Source organism: Aythya fuligula, chromosome 1 (genome assembly GCF_009819795.1).
Source record: "Aythya fuligula isolate bAytFul2 chromosome 1, bAytFul2.pri, whole genome shotgun sequence".
In the NCBI taxonomy this organism is placed as follows: Eukaryota; Metazoa; Chordata; class Aves; order Anseriformes; family Anatidae; genus Aythya; species Aythya fuligula.
The window spans coordinates 190,575,638-190,594,787 of record NC_045559.1 but is presented as its reverse complement, the minus strand read 5'-3'; the positions used below and the strand labels follow the sequence as shown (position 1 = coordinate 190,594,787).

Below are 19,150 nucleotides of genomic sequence, written 5' to 3'. Positions count from 1 at the left end.
ATCTGGAAAGCTTGGGGTCACCCTCCCAGTTTCCTTCAGAGTGAACAAACAAACAGAGGATTTATTCATAAATTTTAGCAACCTATTATGTTTGCCAATAAAATCATTTTTTTATAAATAGGAAACTCTTTTTTTCTTGTTAACTTTATTACGTTTAAAAAAAAAAAAAAAGAAGAAGATATTTATATTTATAGCCTGTGAGGATACTTTTACTCACAGCAACTGTACTGAGATAACATGCAGAAAAATAAATACCTACTCAAGCAGACATATTAATACAACCCTCAGGTCCTTTGACTTACTCAATTAACAGTCTATCTATCTCTGTTTTTCTTAATAATAGTGAATGTTTGCTCAAATACAAATTTAAAAATAAAATTACTATCTAATTTGATACGTCCCAGAATATACTGTTAAAAAATCACTGTTAGCATTATATCCTTGATGTTCTTAAAGTTCTATGAACATGTAGGTCCCACATTATTTAACAGACTATAGTTTTTCCTGTGTGTCCAAGACTGTTACCATGCAGCTAAATAACCTTTTCATTGCATTCCTGTCTTACAAATAACTGACAGTGGGTATGGCTTTTTATCTACCATACACTAAAGCCATGGCTAACCTATTAAGATGTTGTTCTGCATTGTATGATACAACTTTCAGCATTCCCACAGTCACCTCATAATAATGCTGTTAATTAATGACTAGGATTTAAAAAATAAATAAATAAATAAAAAGTGAATAAATAGCACTTGAATTTCATTGAGCTTTCAAACCTTTACTATAGTTTGGAAGGCAGCTACTGAAATCCTTCAACTACTCTATGTTATTGGGCTGGGAAGTGCCAACAGACTTGCTTTGGCTGAGAACAATATCTGTGCAAACCCATCTACATTATTTTGGTCATAGTTTTGTTTGTGTTTGGTTTTGTTTTTCTTTTTTTTTTTTTTTTTTTTGGTTGGAAAGTTGAGATGAGAGTATACTTTAGACCAGAAGGAAACCTTGTTAGCAGAAAATATACTAATAAAATAAAATTAACTTTTGCAATATATGCAGTGAAAGATAAAGTTGTTTGTGGTTAGTTTTCCACTTTCACTCTTCAAGTGTTTCCTTTTATATGTCTACATGTATTTTTTATCATTCAGTGATTAAGTAACAACAGACTTTAACTGAGATTTCAAAATTCTCAGTTGCAAAAGTGTCCTGAAGAACTAAAACCCCATTCACACTGTAAGTGATTTGAAAATCTTTACTTCCTTTCTTATGATTGTTTCACTGAAAAAGACACTGGGGAAATGACTTTTCTACACGTGCCAAGGAAACGAGTTGCAGACCTTAGTGTAAGGCTTGGTGAATTTAATGTGATATACAACTCCTAATATCAAATATTTTCCTTTGCAATGTTAGGTTGTTAGGTGAATGAATTTAAAGCCATGCATGCCAGCTGCCACTGGAAAAAAAAAAAAAAAATGAAGAAGAAAGGGACAGGAGAAGACAGGAAAGGGCTTTGTATTTAATAAAGTGTGTACCTAAAGAGATTATGCATAAATAAATAATAATGATGATGATGATGATAATGATGATAATAATAATAACAACAACAACTTAGCTTGTCTGTTTGGCTGAATAAATAACATTTTGTATTCAAACTCTTATAGGCCTGTACAGGAATTTGTCTGCCTAATTTTTGGTGACCATTTAAAATGTTGTTAGCTGTAAGGAATGGGGTACTTAGTCTCAGTGAAGAAAATTACCATCCTGTAGTATCTTTGTTGTTGTTGTTTGTTTGTTTTTTAATAAAAACATGTTCCTACAGTAAAAAATATAGATGTTTTCACAAACACAGGTTAAACTACACAGAGCTATCAAACAGTGTCAAATCTAAAATTTTCATCAGGTGCAAGGAAGTTAATGTATATTTTCTCATTACACCATACCAATAAATGTCTGATACAAGACAAAAGGATGTCTTGAAATAAAGCTCATTTTATGCTTCATTATTTGGATTTCTACAAGAAAAAGCCTGCAACACTGATGCTATTTCCATGAGGCATCCCTTAGTGTATCAAGACTAGCACTTCTATTGGTCATATTTTATTTTTAGTGAACAAAGTTTTTTGTAGCAATGCCTTTTCAGGATTTCATTTAATCTGCAAATAAGCTATTCTGGCTTTTTCCTCACTGAGCTGACAACTGTTGTGTTAACAATTTAAGGATTTTTTTTCTATAAAGGAAGAAAATGTGTGATCAAATTATTAGCAACAAGGCACCTATTGAGGCACATAGGCCTCTCATATTAACTTTGCAGCAAAATAACATCTGCAAAATAACTTGAATTAGAACAATAATCATGGTTATATATGTACAGTTATAGTTCCCAGGCTACATCATATATCCAGCCCTTATCAGTACTTTTCCATAACAGTTACCATTAAGGTTATTAACAACATATGAAATGGAAATTAGGTGGCAACATTAGGATGCATTATTTGTTCATCATAGCTATATTTATTAATTTATGTACATTACATTTGTGTGATATACATTATACATTTATTACCTATATTATACTTCAATTGAATTATTTTAATAAAATATATGCTCTTCATCTGTGCTGACTGCTCCTTTATATGTCCTTGATTATTTGGCTAATGATAAGCTGGCAGCATATAACTGAGGCTGAATGTTTAAAGACATTCCACATAGAAATTGAAAGAAAACTCTTTGGGAACTATCACAAAGAGATGACAGCCATGAAGGAAAAAACAAAAACAAAAACAAAAACAAAAACAGACCCCAAACCCCATAGTTAAGGAGCATTGAAGAGATGGACAAAGGCAAAAGCCATTTCTACAGAATACTTGAAAGCACAATGAAAAATGAAACATGAACAGGTGTGAAAAAGAGCAAGAGAATCGTGAGAGGCCTTTTAGATAAAAAGAATCAACTTGAACTGGCTGCAATGTAAAGATTCAGAGTGGAGAATGACAAGGAGAAGAAAGATTAATTAATTTAATCTTTGCAGCAGCTGTGGTAATAGTGAAGTGGGAATAAGCTGATGATGAGTGTCAGAGGTGTAAAAGAAAAGCAGCCTGATTGAAAATGCTGATTGATGCAGGACAAGAGTAAAATCATAGCTATGTGAAAAGGAAAACAAACTTCCAGAATTTTTAAAGAAAATGTAGCAACATGTGGATATTGCCTACAAGATACAGCAGAGGGACCAGAAAAGGATAATATCTGAGTGACAAGAAGTATAGTGGTTTTGTATGATATTATAAAGGTTCATACGGAAAGACAAGGAACACTAGTGCTACAGTCATTCTCTGGCAGTTTGATGGGCAAACATGCCAGAAGTGGTATTAATGAGACCTGATAGACCAGACTGGATTGAGAGAAAAACCAAGAACAAACAGGACCAGGGATGACCAATGTCTTTTGGTTGTTGTTGTTGTTGCTTATTTTCTGAACTGAGAAAGTACACACTTCTGTTACTGTGTTTTTCTGACATACTAAATCTAAGAAGTTGTGTTACACCTTTACAATTCATTGTCAAAACATGATTTTTCTTTCTTGAAGATAAAAGTGCTGATTTTTATTTTATTTTTTAACTGCTATGCAGTTTCCATCACTTCCAAAAGTCCCAGTGCCTTCTCAGGTACCATAGCAAAACCTGTTCTATTCCATCATAATACAGCATCTTGCAGCTGAGAACAAAATAAATGCAACCTTGAAGACTCACAACCCGTATGTGGTCATTTTATGGTAAAGAGGCACAAGTACTTACAAAGAGTAAAGAAATGCAGTGGCATTCCTGAACTGAATTTTACCATTGCTAATTAATACCTGAATAGCTTTCTCTGGTAATCAGTTTGTTCACAATAAGCAAATCCAATCATTTGATTTATGTTCAAAGCTCTTGAGTTTTTTTCTCTTCAAATTGTTGAAAAATACATTCTCCTTTCCATCTCCTCATTTCCCCACATAAATAACGAGGGAAAAAAATGTTGATATTTAAAAGTAAGTTCAAGAAATACTTTTCTCCTCCACAACATTTTATAAAACCTCCTCAAATCTAAGATTTTGACTAACATGTCTGCACACTGACAAGTAAGAGAACACATTAAAATCTTTTCCCTTCAGTCAAAACTGAGACATTTCATTACAAGACTTAAAAAATCTTCCTTTATTATTTAGAGGACAAAACAATGTCTCAAACTGTAAGGATTTCTGAAAGGAAAATTAACTATTTTTTAAATTATTTGTTAAGCTTCTTAAGTATGTGATGCTGTGCAAAAGTATCTGCAGATCCTGGTTAAAGGCTTACTAATCTATTTCAAAAAGACCTACACTTAATTCAGAAGAAGAGAAAGGAGACATCAGAGAACACCAGATAACTTCCCTGGTAGGTGACAGCATGAAGAATTGCTTGAGGACACGAAAGGGAAGAACAAATATTGAGCTGAAAATAAAGGCTCTTTTTGGACTGTATTGAAAGGCAAAGCAGGAAAAAGACAAGTCTGTGGGTATCTTCCTTTTTGCCTACTGGTAAAGAATAGTTGATGTTGTAACATGCAATCAGACTTTCTCATTCAAACTTTTTCATTCATGGTACATGTAATCTGTCTCCTGATAAGCACAGGGCAAAAATATATGATGATTTAAAAATAAAATAATAAATAATAATTAAAAAAAAAGACTCTCTGTAACCAGTAATCTTTATTTTCTGAGCCAAAAGATTTTTTTTTTCTTTTCAAAAGAAGGGTGTTTGTTTTTCACAGTTCATCCTCAAATGCAAACCATGATAATATTTCCTGGGAGTGGTAGGTTTTACAATAAATAGTACATGTACACATACTTCCCACCACACACACAGAGAAAAGGACCTTAATGCACAGTTCTCACACTCTGAAAATAGACTCCTGGGCTAGAAAGAAAAGTCTCAGGTTCCCTGTCAAGTTAACTGCATCCAGGAGGACTTAAAATCCATTTTCAAAGAACCGCTTGCCTCACACAGATCCTGACAAAGAGCAGGCAGGCTGAGAAGTAGGTGACAAGGTTTCAGAAGCAGCTATGGGTAGGAGCAATCCCCCACTCAGACAGCCCAGAGGACTTCAGGCCCTAACAATGTGACCAATCAGCATCTGCTCAAGACTTTGTGCTGAGCTGGAAGCAGAGCTCAGGGCCTGCTTGAAAATATTTCCATAAGAGGCATGACCTGCATGAAAATATTTCCAGGCATATGTATGTCCCAGGCCAGCAAACTTTTAAAGACAATCGTAAGTGTTCTGCTGGATCACAATTTTCAACATCAATTTCAACATATTTATGCTACCATTTCTCAGACAAATAAAGCACTCCACACTTTCTGCCCTAACATACTGAGTGATACTCAGTGTTTAAGCAGGAACTTTCTACCTTTTGTCCTTGTAGTCCCCTTCAGAAAGGAGAAGGTCACCTCTCACAGTGTCTTAGGCATTAGTCCGTGACCCACTGCCAGATCCTTTCAAATAGAAAATGGCAAATTCTGTAAGTCCTTATCTTCTCTAATATTTGTAGTAGCTTCTAACAACACTTCTAACTCTGAACCTCAACAAATGCCTTACACAGGGATATTTATTTGTAAAATGTCTTAATGCAAAATAGACTCTACAAAGCTCAGAGCTCTAAAATCAGGGCCATGCACTGGTGAGTCGATGTGTCTTTCTGCTCCTTCAAAGAACTGCAAGTTGACAAGGGCTGACAGCTATGCCATGACATATGCTTTAGTGTGTGGGTTATCCGTATTCTTAGATAGAATTATAAATATCACAGTGTCTTTCTGGAAAGGGACATATGACAGCACAGCTCACTACAGAATTGTTGCCAAGGAACAGACCTGCTCAGAGGAAAATTTAGATCCTTTTTAATTTCACAAGGTGTTCTATTGAACGAAACTACAGGATATATTTCCCCTGTGTTTGAATAGCACTGGGAGAAGTGAACACAGCTTTTTCTAATGAGAATTTCCTAGATTTCTTATTCATAGACTTATAATTATTCAGCCTGTCTGAAGTAAAAGACACAGAAAATTATTCATGGGAAATGAAAATACAATAATTAATAAATATTGAATTCCTTGGGATCAATATACCTATTTTAAATAGTTATGGGTAAACCAAGTGTGATTTGTGTGAAGGACACAATTTCTTTATAACGAGCATGCTGCACACTACATATGTACATCCCTGGGCTATGATCTTTACTTACAGCCATCTCTACTGAATGTGAAACAAGGAGCTGTGAAACATGACTTTGTAAGGATGCCTCAGATCTGAAGGACGAAATTCCTTTTCTCATTCCCTTATCTTCTTCTGCTACAATCTACATGAGCCTTGCTTTGAGTAGTGGTTGGATTAGGTGACCTCTAGAGGTTCCCAACAACTTTTTTTTTTGGTAATTATATATTTCACGCCCTATAATGAAAATCTATATCATTATGAGTGCTCAGCAGCAGCATGGTGTATAATTACATGAAGCAAAATTCAAAACCAAAGGCTGAGACTAGTTTAGGGGGCTCTTTAATTCTAGCACCAAAATTATATTGGGCAAAGTGTTCTGGAGCCAAATCCTGTTCTGAGGTACTACCTGAATTCACTATGGGATTTCTCAGGTTCTCTGTTAGAAGAGAAGTTGGGTCATTTTTAAGAAGACATCTGACCTGAAGTGATTTACTACAAGGGGGTCATGGTGGCACAGGAAAGATAAAGCCTATAGATGAGAATTTCTAGCATTCTGAACAGAGGAGTAAGACCTATATCCATCCCCTAAGATAACAAAGAAGAGAGATTAGTGTTAATGTGCTTCATAAGCTACTTCTCCTTCACCAATAAAATGTTGTTTTTCATTGTTGACACAGGATTTAATCAAAACCATTTTTTATTGTTTTGTTTTTAATAGTATTTCTCACAGCATGAATTTAATTGCTATGTGAATCTGTGCATTCAGGCACTTAAAAAGAGCTAATCATTCAAGCAAACCCACATATCAGTGGAGGATTTTTTCCCGGCCTCCTCTCCACTGACATCCAAAAAAGGAAAAAAATCATCAGAAAATTCTGTTTGATCCCTAGTGTAGGAGGACATCTTTGTCCCACAGTGCCATCATATGACATACACTGAATGGATTGGGTGATATTTTAATGAAGATAAATGACACATGCTCAAAATATTTAAGGGAACAAAAAAAAAAAAATCTATACTAAAAGAAAATTTGGGCATAAGGGCTTGAACTTTAAGAAACAGTCTTCCATGCTTTTGCTAATTTTGTCACTTAAGGTAGATTTCATCCAATTTCAACAACCTTGAATTTATGAAGCTCATTTAAATTAGATTTCTAGACTCTTTCTAAACCAACAAGGTAAATATCTCTAGGATGCAGATCTTTACATTCCAAAACTGGCACCTAGGAAAGTCTGGATCAATCATACCTGGAGGTGCACTCAATAGGGAGTTTAGCCTTAACACCTGACACATAGCTAAAGATAAGTGAGGTGAATCCAGCTCTCGGACTGATGAAGTTGACACATTTTCATCTTGCTTGCTTAAAATGAGCTATACCTCTTCGCATAAATGATCAAAGAAACAGATTTTGATGGATAGGACAATGTCAGAAGATCACTTCATATATAGAACAGCAGAATTTTCTTCAGATGTTTAATCATAATGGTCTTTGAATCTAGCCTGCAATCTTCCTTTTTTGTTATTTTTTTCAGTGGAAAAGACCTACTCTGTGTTTTGATTGTAGCATGTGCTTTTCTGCATGGATGACATTCATGTCGATCTGCTTTGAACCTATCAGCAAGGAGCTTGGAACGTATCAGCAAGGATCTGCTGCATAATAGTTTTTAAATCTACAGAAACCATTGACATGTAAGAACCTTGTGGTTTTATTATGACAGGAAACCTTATCAGCCTATTGTACCATAATGATGAGTCTGCATTAAGTTTCATCCCAAAGATAAATTAAAAGAAAGATAAATTAGCTTTTGAAGTACAGGAAGTTTCCATATGACAACTGGGGCCTACAGTTACTTTATACCGGGCAAGTTCCAATGTTAGAACATCTCACAATATTAGATTACCCTTATACACATCACCCATCTCTAAATCAATAACGATTGTGTTCCATTGTTTATCGTTTCTTTTCTAAGAACTTCAATGTCTATAAACTTAACACAAGACAATATAAGAGCTAGATGACAATGAGGATTTTAGTAGAATTTACTCTCCTCTTAAGTCTGGAGCAACTCTCCACAGCTGGCAGCTAACAATTAGCCTAAAAGGCAATTGCTATTGCATACAAAGAGAAAAGAGACTCTGTGATTCTGTGTTTGTATTCTACAAGCAAGAGTCCAAACCTTCACCTTGTATGTAATTGGGAAGGAGTTTATTAGCAGTCCTTATTGACCTTTGTGCTTCACCTCCACAGAGCTTCAGCTTTATGTATGGGGAGTTCCCAGACATATTCCTCCTCAGTGAAATCAAAACACATATTCTTATACGATGATTTTTTTTGGAAGTCTTTCACACAGGCAAAGCCACTGAGTTGAGACAAAGTACTTCAACAGAGCAAAGGGAAGGAGTATGAAGCCAAATGGTGCTCTTTTATACTGAACAGAAGACTTTTGATTCATGTATAGCCAGTACTTCAGCAAGTCAATCAAACTTTCTTGACACTACAAAACAAATATAATAACAATCAAAATTCACATAGTATCATGTACAGCTCTGTTCCCTTCATTGAAAATCTGGGTTAGAAAAGAAATTTGTAATTAAAATGGTTAGTGAAATCAATGAAAAATCACTGTGCAACTAATATAAAATGTAACAGGTTCTACTCCTATATTTAAGTTGCAAATCTACAAGCAATGTGTGATGATGATTGTATCTCAGATGTGACATGAATGGCAATAAACTAGCAGATTACTGTTTATTTCAACTGCTTCAGATAAAATACTCAACTTCACTGCAAATTTAGATGAATATTTAGTATAATTTTGAATGTTTCGGTCTTTTCATGGCTAGAAAAGATTTCAATCTTATTTTCAACCTATTTTTTCAAAGCAATTAGCAAAGACCTGATGATGTAAAGAATATGGCAAAATCTAAACATATGGAAAAAAATTGCTCTGAGATGAAGATGAATCACTTATGGTAAGGAAAGACTTCAACGTGCAGTCTAACCACTTTTCTTCCTTTCATTCAGTGCCCTTCCCCTTTCTGTCTCACACTCATCCCTCCTTGGAGAAATTAAACATTTTCTCCCTTGGAGAGATTTTCTCCCTTGGAGAAAAGAACAAAGCATGGGAACATATAATTCTGGGTTTAGCATGTGTGTCCTATGAAAGAACGAAAGAAAGAAAAAAAGCAATTTTAATACATATATAATAAATAATAAATTTGTTTAGATGTTATGAATTTTGTAAGTACAAAAACTCAAGTGTTAATATGCTTAGTCAAGATGACCTCTGACCATCTGCACAAGCTTTTATCAACAAATTAATTTTTCTATAATCCACAAACATTCACACACACTCAAATAAAACCATATTTATATGTGTGCAAAAGACCAAAACAGAAAGACAAAGAGAGTTTAAGCCTCAATTATTCTTGCATGTTCTTTTGAAAAATGCTAGACAAATTAAACACTGATTTAGTTTTGAATGCAGAAGCAGATGATAGTGTGACATGTCTATAACCTCATTGTTGTCACTGCTGCCCAGCCAACCTTTAATGCTGCTAATTGGGTGAGTTTGGCAGCAGAAGGACACAGATGCCTAGTCCTGGATTTTGCTTTACCAGCATTATCATAACTTGATTCTTTCCTGCTGTTGCACATTTCTGATAGTGCTTTATTTGGAACTTTTCCAGTCAACTTTTTCCACCAAAGCCATCTCTCTTAGGTCAACCTTTGTTAACTCCTTTTGTCTTTTTGTCTTATTTTTCACTCCTTTCCTCCCAGATGCAAGTAAGATATGTTCTCTCAGAAAGAGTCCGTCTATTCTCTGGTGCACTGAATTTGTCATAGCGCACATACACATCATGTACATAATTAGTATAATTGAAAAATAGGAGTAAAATATACAAGTTCTTTTCCCACAAGGAAAAAGAGCAACCAACTCAACAATCCATCTCCCTTAAATTGCTAAAAAGCAACAACAAAACATATTTGTTTTTAAAAATTAATTTAGCCTTTATCAGATGATATATAATCAAATCAATCTGAGAAAAGAAGCAGAAACAAAGTGACCATTCGATCACCTGAAATAAAGTGTTTCCCCCACATAGTACTTTTAAAATTAATAAACAAAAGAAATGACACCGGAAAGCTAAATATAGTTATGATTTTCTAGAGAGAAAAAACAAGAAAATTAGACTTGATGTTATTGCTTCTTTTAGCCTTAAGAAATTAAGGGAAAACAGTCGGAGAGAAAAAAATCATTAGACTTTTCAGAGACTGTAGCTGTGGTTTTATGAAGATTAAATCATGCCAATTTAGTCATTTTTATTTGTATTTAACTTGAGTTGAAATTAAGTGGATAAATGAAATAAAGTACATGAAATATGTCTGAAGTTTATCTTGCTTGTACTTTTACCGAGTAAATAAAAATAAATCATGCAGATTTTTTATTTAATGTGTTCATTAATGACCTGCAATAAATAACATACATTTTAAGTTTACTGATCACACAAACTAAATACATCTAGGAATATAACCCAAACTAAAAATGCACAATTCAAGAGAGAAAATTGAAAAAACCTCTGAAAGGTCTCTTGACCTTTCAAAATGAACTTTAGTTAACATGCAATCTAGTCACATTAAAAAAAGTAAATGCAGCTATAAGCATCACATTACACACTGAATAGTTCCTTCCTTCAGAATTCCAGTTCAACTACACCAAGTGAAAACCTAGGTACTGTCAACAGGAGTGGTTTCAGAAAAGATCAACAATCTGTTCGAATCCTTGAAAGGATCTGTTTAAGGAGGAAAACTAAAACAAAACAAAACAAAACCCACTAGATATTCACAGCCTGACTAACTATTATTCAGTAGGGATATCAAGATAATTATCTACAAATAACTGCAAGGTGTTAATGTCAAAGACGGAGATATGGCAAATGAGGACATAACTAGAATAATAAAATGGAAATGAAGACACAGATAAATATCCAGAGAAGCTTTCTCAGATCTACATAGACTGTATGAATGTCAGCAGACTCCTGAGGCAAGTATGTTAATTTATATTATACAGGTCTTTTTTTTTTTTTAGGACACTAGTAAAATACAGTAAAACATACAAACAAGCAACAACAACAAAAACATCATAACAATGTTGACAGTAAGATGGACAGAATGGATTAATAGATATCTTTCCTAACTATGATGTCCAGCATCATACTTCATTTAAGAACAACTAATTAAAAAGTGGTGATACTTTTGAGTGTTTCAAATGATTGCCGAAAAGTTTGTGTTTCTGTCATCCTTAATAGCAGGTGAGCTAGGTGATTTTTTTAATATCTTGAAACCGCTTAAAAAGACAGCAGAATTTTGAATATCAGTTTGAAATTAAGTGCAACTCTGTTCACATTCTCCTTTGAATTTCATATAAACTTAGTCTAAACACTTGGGCTGAACTAGGGTTTAGCATTTTGAAAATACCTTCCAAAAGAACTTTGAGAATCTGCTTTATTTCTTTGAACAAATCTAAGTAAAATGAAATCAGTGCTCTGAACTTAGTACAAAGAACACTCAAAAATAATTGAAAACAGTCACTGAGATACAGAGTTGTGTCCAATATTGGAACATCTATTTCTATGGTAATAGGAAGGTGTGAAAATATTAAGAGGAACACATTTATTTTTATTTTTCTGAGAAAATAAATTTATGACTTTTAGCAGATGTCAGGTTGGGAAATATTAATAATAATTAAACATTTTGGAAAACAGATGGATCCCAAACTCAGAAACTTCAGCAGAACTAGGTCTCACAAGGTTTGTACTTTTTCAGGTCCTCAGTGGGCAAAGGGGTGTCTTCAGAGACACTGGGGAGCATGTAAACTGGATCTTAGATCTTGGATCTTAAGCTGGGAGCATGGCAGGGAGACTTGAAGCCTAAAATTTTTTGATATGAACTGGGTGCTTGTAGACTACAGTTCTAGTAGGTGAAATGGGAATGATAGGAGGCTTTCAATCCCTGGAAAGCCATAGTCTACACTGGTCATAAAGAAAGCTGTCAGTATATTCATTAAAACTCATACTGAAAGACATCTTTGGTGTCATTGAATCAAAAGCTTGTTTTGGCAGAAAACTTCTAATCAGATTAGGTTATAAGATTGAATAAGTGACTAGAGAGGAAAATGGAGAATGTACTGATTACATTGAATATATTTTATTTAGAAAATTAACTCAGATTTTTAACACTTCTTTAAAATGATAATATGATGATCTATGTTTAACAACATATTTTTCAGTATTGAGTACACCATATATAATGAATTAGTTCAGTCTTGTCAGGCAGGAAAATTAATAACATTTTTGACAGTCATCTTTTAGGAAGCAGAGAGTCAGTTCTGCTAAAAAAATGCAATTTTACATTGAACTAGTCATTATTTTGGTGTTGTTCTGTTCCTCATCACAGTCACAGTTAAACTGTAGTTTGATGGTTAATATTCAGCTTCATGTGAAAAAGCATTAAAATAAACCTTTTCAGAGGAAATATTTAGGGAGTTGCACATTCAGCCTGCATGAGGATGAGAGAATCACCTCAATAAAAGGTAGCAACTTCCAATGTAAAATTCAACTATATCCTACAGTGAGTTTCATTCAACGAAACAGTGCAATTTTGAAGGAAGTTCCCCTGTTGTCGCTTCTTACTCTACATTGCTTCATTTTAACAAGCAGTTTATGTGTTTGTGAACTAGATCCCTGTCAGATGAAATTAAAGCAGGAGCTGTGCTCAAGATGTACACCAAAAGCAAGAAAACCCCTTATGAGGTTTATTAGGGCCTTATCAGGGTCCAAATCAGCACTTGGTCTTTCAGATCACGTACAGTGGAGGCATTCAGTCAAAGAAACAAAATTAGTCCAAGTGAAACCTCAAAAATATACATTGACTGTAGATGTAAAGGCTTCATCCACTGATCCTTTTCTGTTGCGCTGAGCTACTTGATGAGCAGGCAAACCTATTGGATCATCACTGACAGGGGCAAGAGACCAAAACTAACTATGTAACATTAGTCAGCCAAGCCTGCGATCATGCATTTAAAAATGTACTTTCTAAAATTCAAATCAGCAACTGACATTTTATAACAATTACTTCATTACTAGGTTAAAATGTTATGGCTGTATTAGAAATGTTCAGGACTGAAATGTAAAATGAAAACAATGACATCTTTAATTAGAGTTGTAAGGCCCATAAAATTAATAGATTCGCTTATATAAAATGCTGTAGATGAACCTTCAATGAAATTAGTCAAAACACATTTAAGATTTCTCTCTGCAAAATTTTTTAATCCCAGAAGCTTCCCACATTAAGGGTTTGGCTTCATACATTTCAAAGCTGTTGCATGTTAAATTCTAATTACTTTATAAAAGGTAGGCAGTGTGAGTACAAAAGATACTTGCAACAATAGACTGCATTATGGTGTGTCTCAAAGCTCATTATAAAGCAGCTACTACAGTGGACTGTGTCTGATAACTCACCACAGTTTTTCTTCATTTAGTCTTACTTAGAAATTGATCTTGGTCTGTAAGCAAGTTCAGAGAATCCTAATGCACTTCTAATAATCCCCATGGGAAAGATGAATAATATTCAAACTACGTATTCCACAGATAACATTCCCTATAGTAGAAATGTGGAAGAGTAATGAAAACTTATTTTCTCCTCTCTGAAGTCAAATAATTATTTTCTATAAAAATAAACAGGAGCTTTATTCACACCGGCGACCATCCAAAATCATGTAGCTGAACTTAATAAGTGAATGTGAACAAAAAGAAGTAAATCTTCTTTAAAATGTACATTTAATTAATATCCCTTTAAATTATAGAACATAGCACCTCAAAAAGCATGAAGATTTTTTAAAATTACACCAAAGTGTGAAGAACCTGTTGACAAGAAGTACACTTTCATAGTCATCACAAACAAAGTCAAGCAAACATGAAAACTTTGTAGTTTTTTTTTGTTGTTGTTGTTGTTTTGTTTTTTTCCAAACCAAGAAAAGATATTCCCATATTAGGAATATTTTTAAAGCCATATCCGCACTTTAAGTTTTCAGTGAGGCATAGAGACTCCAAACTTTCTTAAGATGTGCTTGCCTCAATATAACCATAAAAGCATGGCATTGTAACTGAGTCAGCCCAAATGGCCTTAAAGACTAATGTCCTGGCTTAAACCATGGAAGTCATCAACACCTATGAAAAAATACCAGAAAAAGTCAAGCACAAAGGGATGCCTTTCCAGGTTTCTTTGCTTTTAACTTGTTGTGACATGGGGCCTTCTAAGGCAAAAGACAAATCAACTCTGCTGAGTGCATATCCTGTGATGCTTTCACTAGACTCTTATGGACACCCGAGCTAACTGGTGTAAAGCTGGAACACACAGCATTTGATATCTGCCTCTCCCTTAATTGCCAGTGTATTTCTGGTCTTCTGTCTTTGCTATTTTTTTCAAAGCTATGCAGAGGGTGGGTTCCTCAAAAGTTCATTGGATTCAATTTGTTGTAGACCACAAGCACTAATTAATGGCAGCATACTTCACTGCAGCTCTTTTTTCCTTAGTCTGCCATCCTATCTGTAAGGACAATAAAAGAACAAAAAAAAATCTGTAAGGATAATAAAACTGTCCTTAAAATGTGACTCAGCAGCAAGTGTCCCTCCTCCCCTCTACATGTCCTTGACATTATTTAAACAAATTGATTCACTAGAAAAATGTCATACAATAGATTTTTAAATACTTTTTATAGGAACAGAACCTTTTCTTCTTAACCTGGAGAATCCTGGAAACCCTCCCAAAAAATTCTTTCTAAAAGAAGCAGTTTTGATAACATGCTGTTTCCGTGGAGGTCACAAATGCTATTTCTGACATCACTTCAGTCCAGTCCAACAAAGTTTAAAACAGAAAGTACCATCACATCACATGAATTGGCTGCCTGCATTTCCACCCAGTTACCCCGTGCTGACACCAATAGCTGACAGCACACTGCAGAAGGTCTCCTGAATTGCACAAAATTGCACAAAAACAGTGTCTGACCCATTTTAATTAACTCTCCCTGACACAAAGTTTTTCTGAAAAATTATTTAGGTCAAAGACAAGGAAGGATAGCAGAGAGGAATGCAAGCTGGTGAGTGGGCAGTATGCTGGGGGCTGGTTATGATGCCTGAGTTTACAGAGACGAGCTATAGGGAAGGGAGGAAAGGTTGTAGCAGTTAAGGGTACAAGACAGAAAATAAAATACAGGCCTCTTTCACAGCATTCATAGAAAGGATGACAAAGCCTGTTAATCCATATTAATCTATGGAGATTTTAAATGCTGGAATTTCCCAGACCTAAAGGCTATAACCTATGTGCCTGCACATAATCACATGATGTAAACAAGAATTTTGCTTGCAGAAAACACCTCAAAAATAAAATTCTAATACAAGGCAAAACAAAAGTTTGGGAGAAGAGGAATGTAGAGAGAGGACCAATGTTAAGCTAAATTTTAACAATCTAAATCCATAGTGCAACTTACAAGCAACTACAAAGATGCACAACTCATTTACACACCAGACCTCCAGATGTGTCATGGCAAACGCAGGAAAAGTATAATGGCTATAATGACATCGGGCTATAAAAGTTACACCTTCTGCTAGCCCAAAGTAATGGAAAAACCTATTAGTCACTTCCTCAATTTGGAACCTTGTCCCACTAAATTAGAAGTATATTCAGGAAGTAGCTGCATCAGGATGTGAGGGCATTATTCATAATATTGTCATTACTGTGCAAGACACATCAGGAGATGGACTTTTAGAAATGTCTGCAAACAAAATGAATTAAAATTCTCCATTAAAATTTCTCCATGGCAAAATAAACTACACTCACATCTGCATCATCCCCACTTCCTGCTGAGGAAAACACAAGTCTAGTTAAAGATTTGATCATGTGTTCTTGGAAAGGAAGCAGCAGCAAAACTGGTAGCACAAACCCCTCTCACATAAATTTCCACACATTTCAGTGCTTTCTACTGACTGTTGCATGATTCTTACACACAGGGAATGAATTCAGTTCTAAAGGTATACAACCACTAACCAAGTTTTTCCTGTTGGCTTCTTTCTGTTTTTGCTTTTTTTGTGAGGAGTGATGGGAGAGTACGGAGAATGATTTTTAGGAAGTTGTCAGGGTTTCACGTTGTTTTTCTGTCTTCAGAAGACCAAATTAAAAGCAGTCTGTTGCAATTTGGTCCTAGTTCCAAACAAAGGCATTTACAGAGAGATTTTTTGGGTTTAAGATGTCCCTTACATAGACAATGTTCTCAAATATATGCTTATTTCTAACTAGATCTCCAAGAAGGGAGACTCCACAACATCTCTGGGCAATCTGTGCCAGTGCTTGGTCACTCTCAAAGTAAAAAAAAAAGAAAAAAAGAATAAAAGAAAAATAAAAAATCTGATGTTCAGGGGGAAGCTTTTGTCTTTCCATTTGTGCCCATGGCCTTTTGTCCTGGCACTGAGCACCACTGAAAGGAGACCAGATCCGTCCTCTTTGCAGCCTCCCTTCAGGTATTTATAGACATTGATAAGATCCCCCTGTGCTTTTTCTTCTCCAGGATGAACAGTCCCAGCTCTTTCAGCCTTTCCTTATAGGAGAGGTGCTCCAGACCCTCCGTTATCTTGGTGGCTCTTTGCTGGATGCAGCTTCAGCTGGCTCTACTTACAGAAAAGTTGAAAAACAGAAAAAGAATGATATACCTGACTCAAGCTTCTACATCAAGGTATGTTGAGGTCTGTAGGATGACTGCAGAATACCATGGTAAGCCTCACTGAAAACTTGATTGGAAACTCTTAAGTATATTACAGTTTGTAGATTATAGAGTGTGGCTTTATAAATTTGTTTAGCTATAACTAGAGAGACAGTTCTACTATGAGAATAACCTTTATTAACCACTCTGCAAAAAAAAATAAAATTCATTTTTACAAACAATCATTTTGATTCTGAATGATAGTTCATTTCTTTTTAGTGATGAACACTCAGAACTAAACGCTTTACTGGTGAACAGATATTTACAAAATTAATCTCATCTTCTGTAAACAATAGTGTTTGTGTGTGAACAAGAGAAGTCTTTATTTAGCTTTTTATCATTCCTTCTCAAGCACTAGAAGGTTTTGCTCTGTCCAAGGAGAAAAGATGTCACATAATTTAGGTTACCAATGCTCACAATATTCACACAATGCAACAAATGGAAAAAATCAAGGAAGATCTCATGAAAAACAAAAAGGCTAAAAATTCTTTGGCATGTGCTCAGAAATAATGAAAGCTTTGAGAACAGAAGAAGGATGTCATAGTCTCCTCAATATGTTTATACTTAGCAATTTCACAAGCTCTCTACTAAGCCATTGGGGAGGAAATGGCAGTGCATAAGCAACCATAAAATGTTGTAGGGTAACCAGACTGAAATAGATGCCATGACCTCAGTCAGAGCACACACTTTTTTTTTTTTTTTTTTTTTTTTATTATTATCTCAGATATCCTAGCCATAAAGTGTGTCATGTCTTCAGAAAAACAAGCTGACATTTAGCTGCAGAGGTCTCTGACTAGGACTAGGCAATATATTAGATAAGAAAATAAAGACAACTATACTGTATCAAACCAAAAGACCATCTAGTTCAATACTGTGGCCATTAAAGTAGATGCAAGACTTGAAGAATGAGCCCAGTATGTAGGGACAGTACCCTGGAGACAAATGGGGTTAAATGAAAGACTCACTGGAGCCTGTGAAAATTTTCTTTTCATTTTGGCAGAGAAAATGTTTTATACAGTGCCAAACATAATGTAATCATTCTTTGTTCTCCCCAAAAATTTAAGAAAAGGGAGACTGTAAATTTGAATATCAAATACCTTCCTAAGAGATGTGAGGTTTTGTGGTAAACACATAGAGAAATATAAAAACCAAACAATCAAGCAAACAAAATAGAACAACAACAAAAATTCCTGAATTTAAACTCCACAACATATTTAATTTTCACCTTTGAGAAAGTTCTTATGCACACGTAGCCCAGTGAAATGGAGACTGGTGGTTTGTAGTTAAAGATAGTGGAACTGCCTTCAGCCCGCAACAATATTTCAGTGTTTAAGATATCTTGTCCATATTAAAATTAGTATTTGTTGAAATTTAATTAGTGTTTGAAAGTATATATAGGGAAAGACTCAGTTATTTATTTTGGAGACATTTTCATGTTGCCTCAGTGCACAGAAGCTAACACAGTAAGGTGACATCTACAGAAAATATCCATCACTGTATTTTTTGAAGCTGTTTCTCAGATTTCTCAGGCTTCCATAGGCTTTACAGTTGAAATTGCGATTATCCCAAAAACTACATGTAAATCAAAATTGAAAACACTGTCTGAACTGTCTGAACTCCCATTCTCTTGAACACATGCTATTGGCTTCTGTTTTATAAAATGTAGCTCCACGAACATATTTTTAAGTTAACAATTTTATTTTTTTAAGTATAACTATCCTACTGTGTCTGAGCAGTAAAGTTACTGAGATTTCCCAGCATGATATGTTAAGGGCAAGTTCTGTACTGTAAGTGTCTTGAAACGAACTCATCCAATAAACCTTGATTATAGTCTGTTTCAGTTCATACAGATTCAAGGGATTACTGAAATACATTTTCCCTCCTAGATTTTAATGTTATGGTATTTGTACTTCCCTTTGATATAAGCATACTCTTTTAATCATAAAACACATGAGCTATTGAAAAGTGGCAAAATTAGACATTCAACAATCATTCTTACTATTAACCATAACACTAGTCTGTAAGTCTATAAACTGCTCATGTGGGTGCACACCAGTCACACGTAGGTTTGCTGAATCTGGCCTTTCATTAAATACCTACATAATATATAGATGT

General features: G+C 34.7%; 1 protein-coding gene across 1 annotated transcript in view; it reads right to left on the bottom strand.

Annotated features, from left to right (window-relative positions):
• Positions 1-19,150, bottom strand: part of GUCY1A2 (guanylate cyclase 1 soluble subunit alpha 2) — a 156,082-nt gene that overhangs the window by 13,464 nt on the left and 123,468 nt on the right. The gene's annotated exons all lie outside the window — the stretch shown is intronic.